The sequence below is a fragment of the Petaurus breviceps genome, unplaced genomic scaffold (genome assembly GCF_028583685.1).
Source record: "Petaurus breviceps papuanus isolate PSGF00001 unplaced genomic scaffold, PetGlider_PUasm1.0 216, whole genome shotgun sequence".
NCBI classification, from domain to species: domain Eukaryota; kingdom Metazoa; phylum Chordata; class Mammalia; order Diprotodontia; family Petauridae; genus Petaurus; species Petaurus breviceps.
The window spans coordinates 8,155,908-8,166,416 of NW_027185867.1; the positions used below are offsets into that span (position 1 = coordinate 8,155,908).

Below are 10,509 nucleotides of genomic sequence, written 5' to 3' on the forward strand. Positions count from 1 at the left end.
CCCCATCCCTAGAATCTCGGGATCATAGAAATTCAGAGAGGGAAAGGCCCTCAGAATAATTAGTGTGAACCCCTACTTGAAGCAGGAATCCTTTGACTGGATGGGGATGGGGCACTTTAAAATGCTTTAAATTGAAGTTAATTCATTAGAGAAGGAATCTTTGCACATATTTTCAAAATCCCTGCCCCTCCTCCCCGCTGTCCCATGACTACCAGATCCCTCTCTTTATCCCACTTCCCTCTTACCGCCCTTCCCACTCCCCCAGCCCTGAGCTCATTCTGCTGGTGGTTAGAGCCGTGGGGCTGGCGACTTCCTCTTCTCAGCCCTTCTTTCTGAACATATTGTGTAGCAGGCATCAGGGAGAATATAAACATTGGGCCTTTTAGGTGAGGAAGAGGCAGAGGGCCAGAGGTGTGTGTCAAGGAGGCCAAGGGGAGGGGGAAGGTGAGGGAAGGTAATCTTAAAAGGATTTGCATTTTGAGAATATATTTAGAAAGTACTGCTGCTTGTCAGACCACCACTGGCTATAATTATGGTTGAAGAGTCACTTTTATTCTCAGGCCCTATTTTCAGGTGTTTACCACTCTCTCTAAAAAAAAAAAAAGAAGGAAAAAACATTGCCTTGAAGGCAGTCTCTTGTGTATTCTCAGTCTCATAAGGAAAAATCTGGGGACCATTTGGTAAAATTCCACTTTGCTCTCTTGGAGTTACCTGAGGACAGGGATTTTAGGGTTTAAACCTTCTTCTTCATGCACAAGGATGACAATGGAAGACTTGAGTGGGCTGGTCACAGGGAGACAGAGAAAGGGGCCCAGAAGACAAGATTCCTGGATTCCATTCCTGTTTTCTCTCAGGACTAGAGGATGGGGAGATTAAATTGATTTCTTTCCTATCTGTGCCTTGCTTTTCCTCTCTGCAAAATGGGGACAATATGATTAGTCACATGCTTATCCCTCACTATGGTTTGAAAGTGAGTACAAATGAGACACTGTAAAGAAATACAGAGAAGAACAGGGTATGTTCATTATCCTTCTGAGTTTACAATACAGTTGTGAACACACACACATAAATAAAAGCATATAAAAGTGAAAAAATTATTAAAGGAGTTCATGTGTACTGTAATGGTGCATGTTAAAATACTATGGGCAAAAAAATGTATCTTGAACATGGGGATGCAGGGCCCCTTCTCCTCACAAAAGCAGCTCAGACAACTGGGAGCAAGTAATCTCAGGCAATGAGATCACACATATGCCACTCATATGATCTGCCTTGATCTTTGGAGCCTGCGTTCCCCAGTGGTTCCCCACTGTTGCTATTGGCCTGTTTCTTCAGCCAGGCCCTTTTCTGGCAGCGGGGTGTGAAAGAGGAGCTCAGAGGGCAGACATGACTTGGCTGTCCGGGCTCAGTTTTTGGCAAAGCTCTCTCCCTCCAGCAGGATGGCCTCTGTGTTCTGGGGTTCAGGATCTAGAGCCCCTGTGGGATACTGGTTCCAACTCTGGTCCAGCTATCTTCCAGAGTCAGAGTTCATATTCTAAACACAGTGCTGACATCTTGAGGGAATGTGCCCTATGCTAGGGAGCCACCCTTCCAGGACCTGCCTCCTTTCCTCCTTTAGTGCCTAGAACCAGCAGCTGTCACCAGCCCCACCCCAGACTAATATAACTACAGTATCAGAAAGCATTCAAAACACTGTAATGCCCTCCCTTGCTCTCCCTCTTTGACTACCCAAATCTTATTCGTCCCTTCAGTTACCTCTTCTGCAAAATCTTCCTTCCCAAACTACTCCATTCCCCACCCCCACCCCCAGCCCTCAGTGATCTCTCCGGTAGACTAATAGCATCTATTGTTTATTGCATACACTTGGCAACTAATCATGTAACATGAGCCCCTGTCAATAATGTGAACTTTTCAATGCAGCTTTAGGTGCCCATAGTAATGAGGCAGGGGAGGGACTATTCATGGAGAAAGCTACAGGCGACTGTAGTACTGGGGTTGCCCCTGGAGACCAAGATTGCATGAGGCAGTACAAACTTTGGGAAAAAAAGAAGGGAGAAACCACATGAATAGGAGGAGGGCCACGGGGCAAAGAATAGGAAGTAAGATACAGAGCCTGGCATGGAAAAGAGACTGGGCTCAGTATCTAGGGAGTTGTGCGGTATTTCTGAGTTTTCTTGAGACATAAAGGTAAACTGCAGGTTGCGGTCACAGTGGTGGGATGGAAGGGGGTAACTCACCGGGTAACTCACGGAGTAATGCTGTCATTGTGTCCTCAAGCCCAGTAGTCCTGGCAGAATCCTGATGACTCTGGGTCCAAACCAAGACACTTCAAGAGGGGCCATTCTACCCAAGAGATTAAGCAGATTTCCGTGCTAGCCACTGAAAGAATATGGAGAAAAGGAAGAAGAAATTAGCATTTTAAACACCCACTCTTAGGGTTTTACCAGATTTCTTCCTCCTTGGCCAGTTACAGAAGGGTAGGAGATTGCATCCAAGAGAAAATAGAGGCAGAGAATTTGTCTTCTACTTGATTTCCTCTTACTTATATTACTTGAGCTCCTTACTGGGATGTGGAGGACCTCAGGTACAACAAGGAGCAGCCTTCCCTTTGACTTCAATCCTTTCATCTGCTGCTGAGCCTGTCCTAAGAGAAACAGCGTCCTCTATTCAGTGATGAATATTCTCCCACCTTTTAAATCCCAGTTTCTTTGAAGTCCTGTAGAATGTAGGTCATCATCAAAACTCCATTGCACATTCCTACCACCCAATTTCTCCTTCCTATTCCCCTCAATCCTGAAAGTTTCCATCTAACCACCCAGACCTTCCATTTTGCCCTCTGGAATGCCTGTTCTATAGACAACAAACTAGGCAGCAAACTACCCTTCATCATAAATCTTTTTCTCTCCTACTCCCTTCATCTATAGCTCTTACTGGAACCTGCCCCCCCCCCCCCCCAACTGGTGACACAGCTTTCCTGGACATACTTTCCAGTATACTGCACCTTCACTCATTCTCTATGGTTCATTGGTCAAGGTGAGGTATTGGCCTACTCCTGGCTCCCCATTATACCTTCCAGTTCTCCCCCTACCTCTATAACTCAGTAATTTCTCTTCCTTTGGGGTCCATGCTATTCATATCTACTACCTAACCAAAATCCTGATAGCTATTGTCTATAGACCTCCACCACCCCAGGGCCTCACCTCCCATCACTCCTCTTCCTTCTTCAATGAGTTTGATATCTGGCTCACAGTTTTTTCCTCCTCCCTAACATACCTACCCTCACACTAGGGAACTTCATATACATATTGATTCTCCCTCAAATGATGTAACCACTCAATTACTCCCATGAGCTACTCTTTCACCTCACCTCAGTCAAATACAAAGATGGTCATATCCTTGATTTTGCTATCACCTGCAAATGTTATAAAACCCCTTTATCTGACCAAAATCTATCCACTTTTCATTTCTCTCTTTGCTTTCCTTTATAAAATCCTATTCTTTGTATGCACCATAACCTCCAATCCCTTGACCCCTCAATTCTCTCTCAAACCCTTTGCTCTGTACTAGCCAATCTCTTTTTTTCTCCCCATTTTGACTCCTTGGTGAACCTATTCAATTCTACACTGTCCTCTTCTCCTGGATCCCCAGCCCCATTATCATATTACCAATTATGCCCAGTCAAGTCTCAGTCTTGGATAACTCCCATCATTCATTGCCTTTGCTCTTATATACTTGCTGTTGAACAAAGATGAAGAAAATTACAAAAACATTATGATTGGGACCACTACAAATTTATGTTACATGACCCCAACCAGGCCCTAACTGCTGCTAAGCAATTCTACTGTATTTCCCTTATCAACTCACTATCTCACTCACCACAGTGGCTCTTTCAGACCTTTTTTTTCATCCTTCCTCAAGCCTCCCAAGGCTCCCCCTCCCTTCACTTTCTCAGCTGAGAATCTTGCCTTGTATTTTGCAGAAAAATGGAGGCCATTCTCTGTGAATTCTCTCTTCTCTCCTCTTCCTCATCTCCTATCACTCAAGTGGCTTCTGCCATCTTCTCCTCCTTCAGCCCTGTCTCACCTGATGAAGTGGCCTTACTCCTTACCTAGGCAAACCCCTCTACTTGTTCAAATGATCCCATTCTATCTCATCTCTTCCAACGGATTGCCCCATCTGTCATCTCTACTTTTTCACTTATTTTCAATCTCTCCCTCTCTACTGGCTGATTTCCTTTCCACAAGCATGCCCATATCTCTCCCAAGAAAATCCTCACTCAGTCCTTCCTCCCTCACTATTGTCCTTTATCTCTTCTGCTCTTTGTAGCAAAACTTTTCAAAAAGGTTATGTACAAAAGGTGCCTCTATTTTCTCTCTCCTCACTCTCTTCTTAACCTCTTACAATCTGGCTTCCAACCCTATTATTCCACCAAAACTAATGCCTCCAGAGTTACCAATAATCTCTTAGTGCCAAATCCAAAGGCCTTTTCTCAGTCCTCATTCTCCTTGAACTTTCTGCAGCCTTTGACAAAATTGATCATCCCTTCTCCTTGATACTCTCTTTTCTCTAGATTTTTAGGACACTACTCTCTCCTGGTTTTCTCCCTACCTATCTGACCACTCTTTCTCTGTCTCCTTTCCTGGATCCTCTTCCAGATCACACCCTCTAACCACAAGTATGCCTTGGGGTTGTGTCTTGGGCCCTCTTCTCTTCTCCCTCTATACTGCTTGGTGATCTCATCAGGTCCCATGGATTTAATCACTATCTCTATGCTGATAATCCTCTAATCTACCTATTGGCAGGTGAAATCTGAAATAATTGAGGAAACAAAAGTTTGAGTTTCCAGACATATAGATTTATTAAGCAATGCATGCCAATTGGCATAACAAGTCAGGACCGGGTCTCCTCAGTTTGACACTGGACCCCAAATAAAGGGGGAGACAGATTTTTACAGGTTAAAAGAAAGCAATTAACAGCATATAAACCCGGATGGGCAATCTGATTTCTAATTAGAGAAAAGATTAGGGACTTTCCAAGTTGGGAGGGAGAGAGCAAACAATTGTAATTCTCTGAAAACAGAAAAAGAGGTATCCCACCTCACCAAGCATCTATATTAAATCAAAGCTTCAAAATTTGAAATAGTAACTGATTGACATGTATGGGACCAATTTTTCAGATAAGATATATGAGTTGTTTGAGATGTGTAATTGTGAGAAAGCTCCTTACATCAATCTTTGGATCTGTCTGGGTTTCTGGTCAGCACAAACTAGATCTTTAGTTAAGAGTCTCTAAGCAATACATAGAGGTGGTCCAGCTTTCCAGCCAGGAAGGGCAAGGTTCAAACAATGCAATAGGGCTTTCTCACAATTGAATAACTAAGCCAGATTCAGAATTGAGTCACAAGATGAAATCAGTGTGGTTCACTCAATTCCCATAATTCCCTCACTTATCCTGCCCCAAACTCTCTGCTGACCTGCAGTCTCGAATCTCCAACTCCTTTCAGACATCTTGAATTGTATGTCAAGTAGACATCTTAAAGTAAATGTGTTCAAAACAATTCATTTTACCTTTTCCCATAAACCTCCATCCCCTACACCTTCCTATCACTGTAGAGAGTAGCACAATGTACCCAGTCCCCCAGGTTCTCAACCAAGGAGTCATCTTGGATTTCTCACTATCACTCACCCTCCCCACCACTCTACTTCCCCCCAATCCCCCATCTAAGGTGTTGCCAAAGCCTGTTGATTTCACCTCCACAACACTTTTCAAATCTGTCCCCTTCACTCTACTCACATAACCACTGGCCTCTAGTTCAGGCTCTCTGGACTGTTTGACAAGATTATTGAAATAGTCTCCTAATTGGTCTCCCTGCCTCAAATTTCTTCCTTCTCTAATCCATCTTCCATGCAGCTATCAAAGTATTTTTCCTGAAGTCCATGTCTGATCATGTCATACACAAGAAGCTCCAATGCCTCCTTTCTGCTCATAAGATCAAACAGAAATCCCTTTGGTATTTAAAATTCCTGACTACCTGGTCTCAGCTTGCCTTTCTGTCCATTTAACCTCAGCTGTCTCCTCCTTGACCATCCTGCTGATGTTCCCTCTGATATCATGCCTTGGACTACTTAATTCATTGAGTTTTGAATTTCCTCTCTAGGGTCATTCTGTCCTGACTGCCAATATTCACATCTATGGGCCTATATGCCATATTGTTGTGGTTTAAGGGGTTCAAGGACCCCTCAAGGACTGAAGTACAGGAAAGGGTCATCTGGAGTGAATTCATGGACTCAATCATCCTCTAAGTCAAGGTGGCAAAGGGTTATTGTAATGCCAGTATGGTGGGCAGAGCTCCTTAGGGAATTTGCCACTTAACAGGAATGATGCTAAAGCTTATATAGGAAAAGTATCGGATTATTTGGCAGATATGCTAATTTGATAACTACAACATAGGTCACTGGCATCATTCACTACTGGAAACCAGGGGAAGGGGTTTCTCAGGGGCGTATTTTTGGTCTGTTACATCTGTAGCAAGATAGCTTTGAGAGTTGATGTCTATTGCTTGACCTCTGGGTTGAATATGATAACTTTGGGAATCAATATGTGATAATTCTGTGGTTACAAGATAGTCCTGTTTTTACAAGGGAATCTCTTCAGAGATCGGCTTGCTCTTATGATGGGGAAAGACAGTTTGTTTTACTGGGGCCCACTCATGAGTTATTGCTAGGCATAGTGTCTTTGGGCTGGGGAGAAAACTGTCAGGGAGAGGGCTTTTTGAAGCTAGGGAGAAATGTGATCTTAGAATTGGGTTCCAAACGCAAGCACCCAAATGCCCCATCAATACTATATTCCATATTCTACCCAACTATCCACCCTGGTCATCTTGCTCTCCATCATGCTTTTGACCCTTTTATGCTTGGTCTCTCTTGATCTTAGGTAAACAAGTATCCCAGGGTGGATATATCCAAAATTGTAGGTGACTTGGTGAATCTTAAAGGTATATCAGTCAGTCCTGGCTTAGAACTGACTGGCAGTGGGGGAAGCTTCTACCTCAGAAAGTTAAATCATTGAAAAGAGGATTGGTCCAAGCCTGGCCCATTTTATCAGAAGACAAGTGTTAGGAGTTATTTGAACAGTGCCCAGTCAAGAGGCATCTAATTGGGAGAGTACATAGAGTGGCTAGCCCTTGAGTCAGGAAGTCCTGAGTTCAAATACAGCTTCAGGCACTTACCAGTTTAGGGAGCCTGGTAAGTCATTTAACTGCTATCTGCCTCAGTTTCCTCAACTGTAAAATGGGGATCATAATAGCACCTTCCTCAAAGGATTGTTGTGAGGATCGAATTCTTTTAAGAATCCAAAAAACAAACAATCACTACAGTGCCTGAAACATAGTGGTCACTTAATGATTATTTGTTCCTTTCCTCCCTCTAAGATAAAATGTAAAATGCCTAATTAGCATTTTTAAACTTCTTTATGTTCTGATAAAGTTTGTCAGTGGCTGATTTCACCAATGTAGAAATTTCCCTTACCTTCAGCCAGCTTCACCTCTGGACCTCCAGATCTTTCACACTCAAAAGGTCACCTCTAATCCTGGTCACATCCACTTTGGTTTACTTGTTCACCTAAATCTCGATAAGGGAAAACCCAGCCAGGGCTCCTCTTGGCCCCTACAAGCCCACCTAGCTGAGTCAGTGATCCTTGTGGGAAGTAGTAGCAGGGTTGCTGTGATGCTTGGGTAGAGAAGGACCTATCTTCCCCCTCCCCCACCCTAGTGGGAATCACATCATATTTCCTGGAGAGTCCCAACCAGAAACTGTCTCTTTTGTGGAAGCTGCCTGACCTCACTGTACTGAAGGTTGGACTGGAGTTTCTTCCACAGTTATTATTTGTGTTACCTAGATCAACTCATTTCCCCTCCCTAGGCTACATTGTAAAAAGGAGTGGTGGGTGGTAACAGATTATTCATAGCAAATTAGTCGGGGGGGGGGGGGTTCCCTGATCATCTTGATAAGTTTAGGGGTTAGTGGAGCCTTTGTTTGGGATCCTCATTCAGAGTTCTTAACCTATGGTCTTTGAACTTGGGTTTTTAAAGAAATATTTTGATAATTATGTTTCAGTATGATTGGTTTCCTTTGTAATTTTATGTATTTAAAAACATTATTCTGAGGAGGCCATAGTGTTACAAAACTACCAAAAGGGGTCTATGGCACTATGGTTAAGAACCCCTGCGTTAGAGTCTCACAGAAATACTGAGAGATGGGTATTATAGGATGAGCAGCTAGGGGGCACAGTGGTTAGAGTGGATAGAGTCCTGGGTCCAGAGTCAGGAAGACTGATCTTCTGGAGTTCAAATCTGATCACAGACTCTTCCTAGTTGTGTGACTCTGGGCAAGTCACTTAATCCTGTTTGCTTCAGTTTCCTCACCTGTAAAATGAGCTGTTGAAGGAAATAACAAACCGCTCCAGTAGCTTTGCCAAGAAAACTCGAAAAGAGTCAAACACGACTGAAAAACAACAACAAGGCACTATTATTCTCATTTTATAGATGAGAATAAGAGACTAACAAGTTCAAGGTGACCAAGGTCACTCAGCTAGTAAATATCAGAGGCCAGATCCCACCCTAGGTCTGATACCAGGCCCTGCACTCCCAACTCAATTCAATAATACAATAAAGATTGAATATGCCAGGTACTATGTGCAAGGAGCTGTTATTATTCCTTCCTGGAGAAAGCAGAAGAGCTCATGGGGAACAGGCTTTTCAGTTATTTTCAATTTAAGTAGTTACTAAGTGCCTTCTACATGGTAGGCATTGAGCTGGGGCACTGGAGAGACCAATATACAAGTGAGGTAATACCTGCCCTCAAGGTGCTTATATTCTACTGTGAGGATATAACATTGCTTATGAAGAAGTAAATACAGGATGGTTCCCCCAAAATACACAGTAATGAGGGGTACTAAGAACTCAGGGAATCACATCTTGAAGGAGGTTGTATTTGCAATAGAGATCTGGGCCTGGAGTCAGGATGGCCTGAGTTCAAATCTCATCTCAGGTACTTACTAGCTGTGTGACCTTAGGCCAATCACTTAACCTCTATTTGCCTCAATTTCCTCAACTGTCAAATGTGGAAAAATAATAGTGCCTACTTCCTAGGACTGCAGTAAACATTATGTTAGATAATGATGACAAAGTGCTTGTCACATAGTAGGAACTATATCAATGGTAGCTATTATTACTGTTGCTTGAACTGAGACTTAAGAGGAAGTGGTATGTGGAGGTGAGGAGAGTCCTTTTGGAGCACAGGAGACAGCCTTATGCAAATGCATGGAAATTTATAACATGTTTTGGGAACAGCAAGCAGGCTACTTTTGTTGGTGTATAGCTGAGGAGGAGTAATACAAAATTAATCTGCAAAGAAAGTCTGTAGTCAAACTGTGAAGGGTTTTTCATGCCAAAACAGAGGAGTTTATATTTTAAGTCTGCTTTGGTCTTTCCCCTGAATGGTTCATTGGGAGGTCTCTAAATCTCTCCAAGCAAAAACATTAGGGAAAAAACAAAGTAATTCTGCCTAGACTATATACTTTCTCCCTTCCCACTTTGGTTCATGTTGTCCCAAGCATTTTTAGTACTGGATGTCGTTCTAGAGATATTTGTCCTAAAGTGTCTCCTAAAGCAGTCACCATCATCACTCCCATTGGTTTAATGGTGATGATGAATGCAGTCCTTATAAGCTCCTGGAGTTCTTATCCCAACTCTTATTCTCACTGATGAGGTGAGTTTTAGAACAAGCCTGTGTGTCCTCTCAGGGTTCGAGAGGTACTTTTGAAGGGTTGGGATGTCTTTCTAATGTCATCGATTTCAGCCTGCAATCCAGTACTTTCTCCCCAATATAAATCACTAAATATTAATGCTTTAGTATTTAACTTGTTAACCCAAATTAGTTTTTATAAAGGGATGTTTCCCAAGAAGATATAGCAAGAAAAGGAGTACAAATATTTCCTCCCCCAACTCCTTTACCTAGGGGCACACTCTCCTTATACATTCTTGGTCCTGGGAAGAGTGGGCTCAAACTTAAAATAGTTGCTACAAAGCATTGAACTCCATCAAAGATTCTTCCAAATAGCATAGAAAGTGGACAAGTTGCTTCTGATCAAATGAGAGATTCTTTATAAATGTTCATTCCTTTCCTCCTCTTCCTTCTTGGATACTATTCTTAGTTAAAAAGGTCAGTCAGGGCTTCACTTCTCACTGGGCTCAGATTTTTGTAGACTCTGGCATAAAATCCCATCACTGGACCTTTGGCCATCTCCCAACCTTCCAAAGCTCACAAGGTCACATTTTAGGTTATGCTGCCTTCAATGTTCCTCTACCTAAGAGAGGAAAAAAATAGACACAAAAGCAACAGCCAGGCCATGTATTTATGTCTTCATGTCAGTCCAGGTAGAGAGAGTAGGCTCTGTGTCCTAATCTCCTCTCCTCTCCCCTCCCCTCCCCTCCTCCCCTCCGCTCTGCATCTA

The 10,509-nt window shown here is 43.0% G+C and overlaps 1 protein-coding gene and 1 long non-coding RNA gene across 5 annotated transcripts in view; one reads left to right on the forward strand and one right to left on the reverse strand.

The window, feature by feature from the left end:
- The window catches only part of NINJ2 (ninjurin 2), a 147,919-nt gene that overhangs the window by 51,124 nt on the left and 86,286 nt on the right, over positions 1-10,509 (forward strand). The gene's annotated exons all lie outside the window — the stretch shown is intronic.
- Positions 1-10,509, reverse strand: part of LOC138165929 (uncharacterized) — a 102,861-nt gene that overhangs the window by 22,466 nt on the left and 69,886 nt on the right. The window contains exon 2 of the long non-coding RNA XR_011169493.1: positions 2,235-2,376. This is a non-coding gene — a long non-coding RNA (uncharacterized lncRNA). The remainder of the gene's footprint in view (positions 1-2,234; positions 2,377-10,509) is intronic.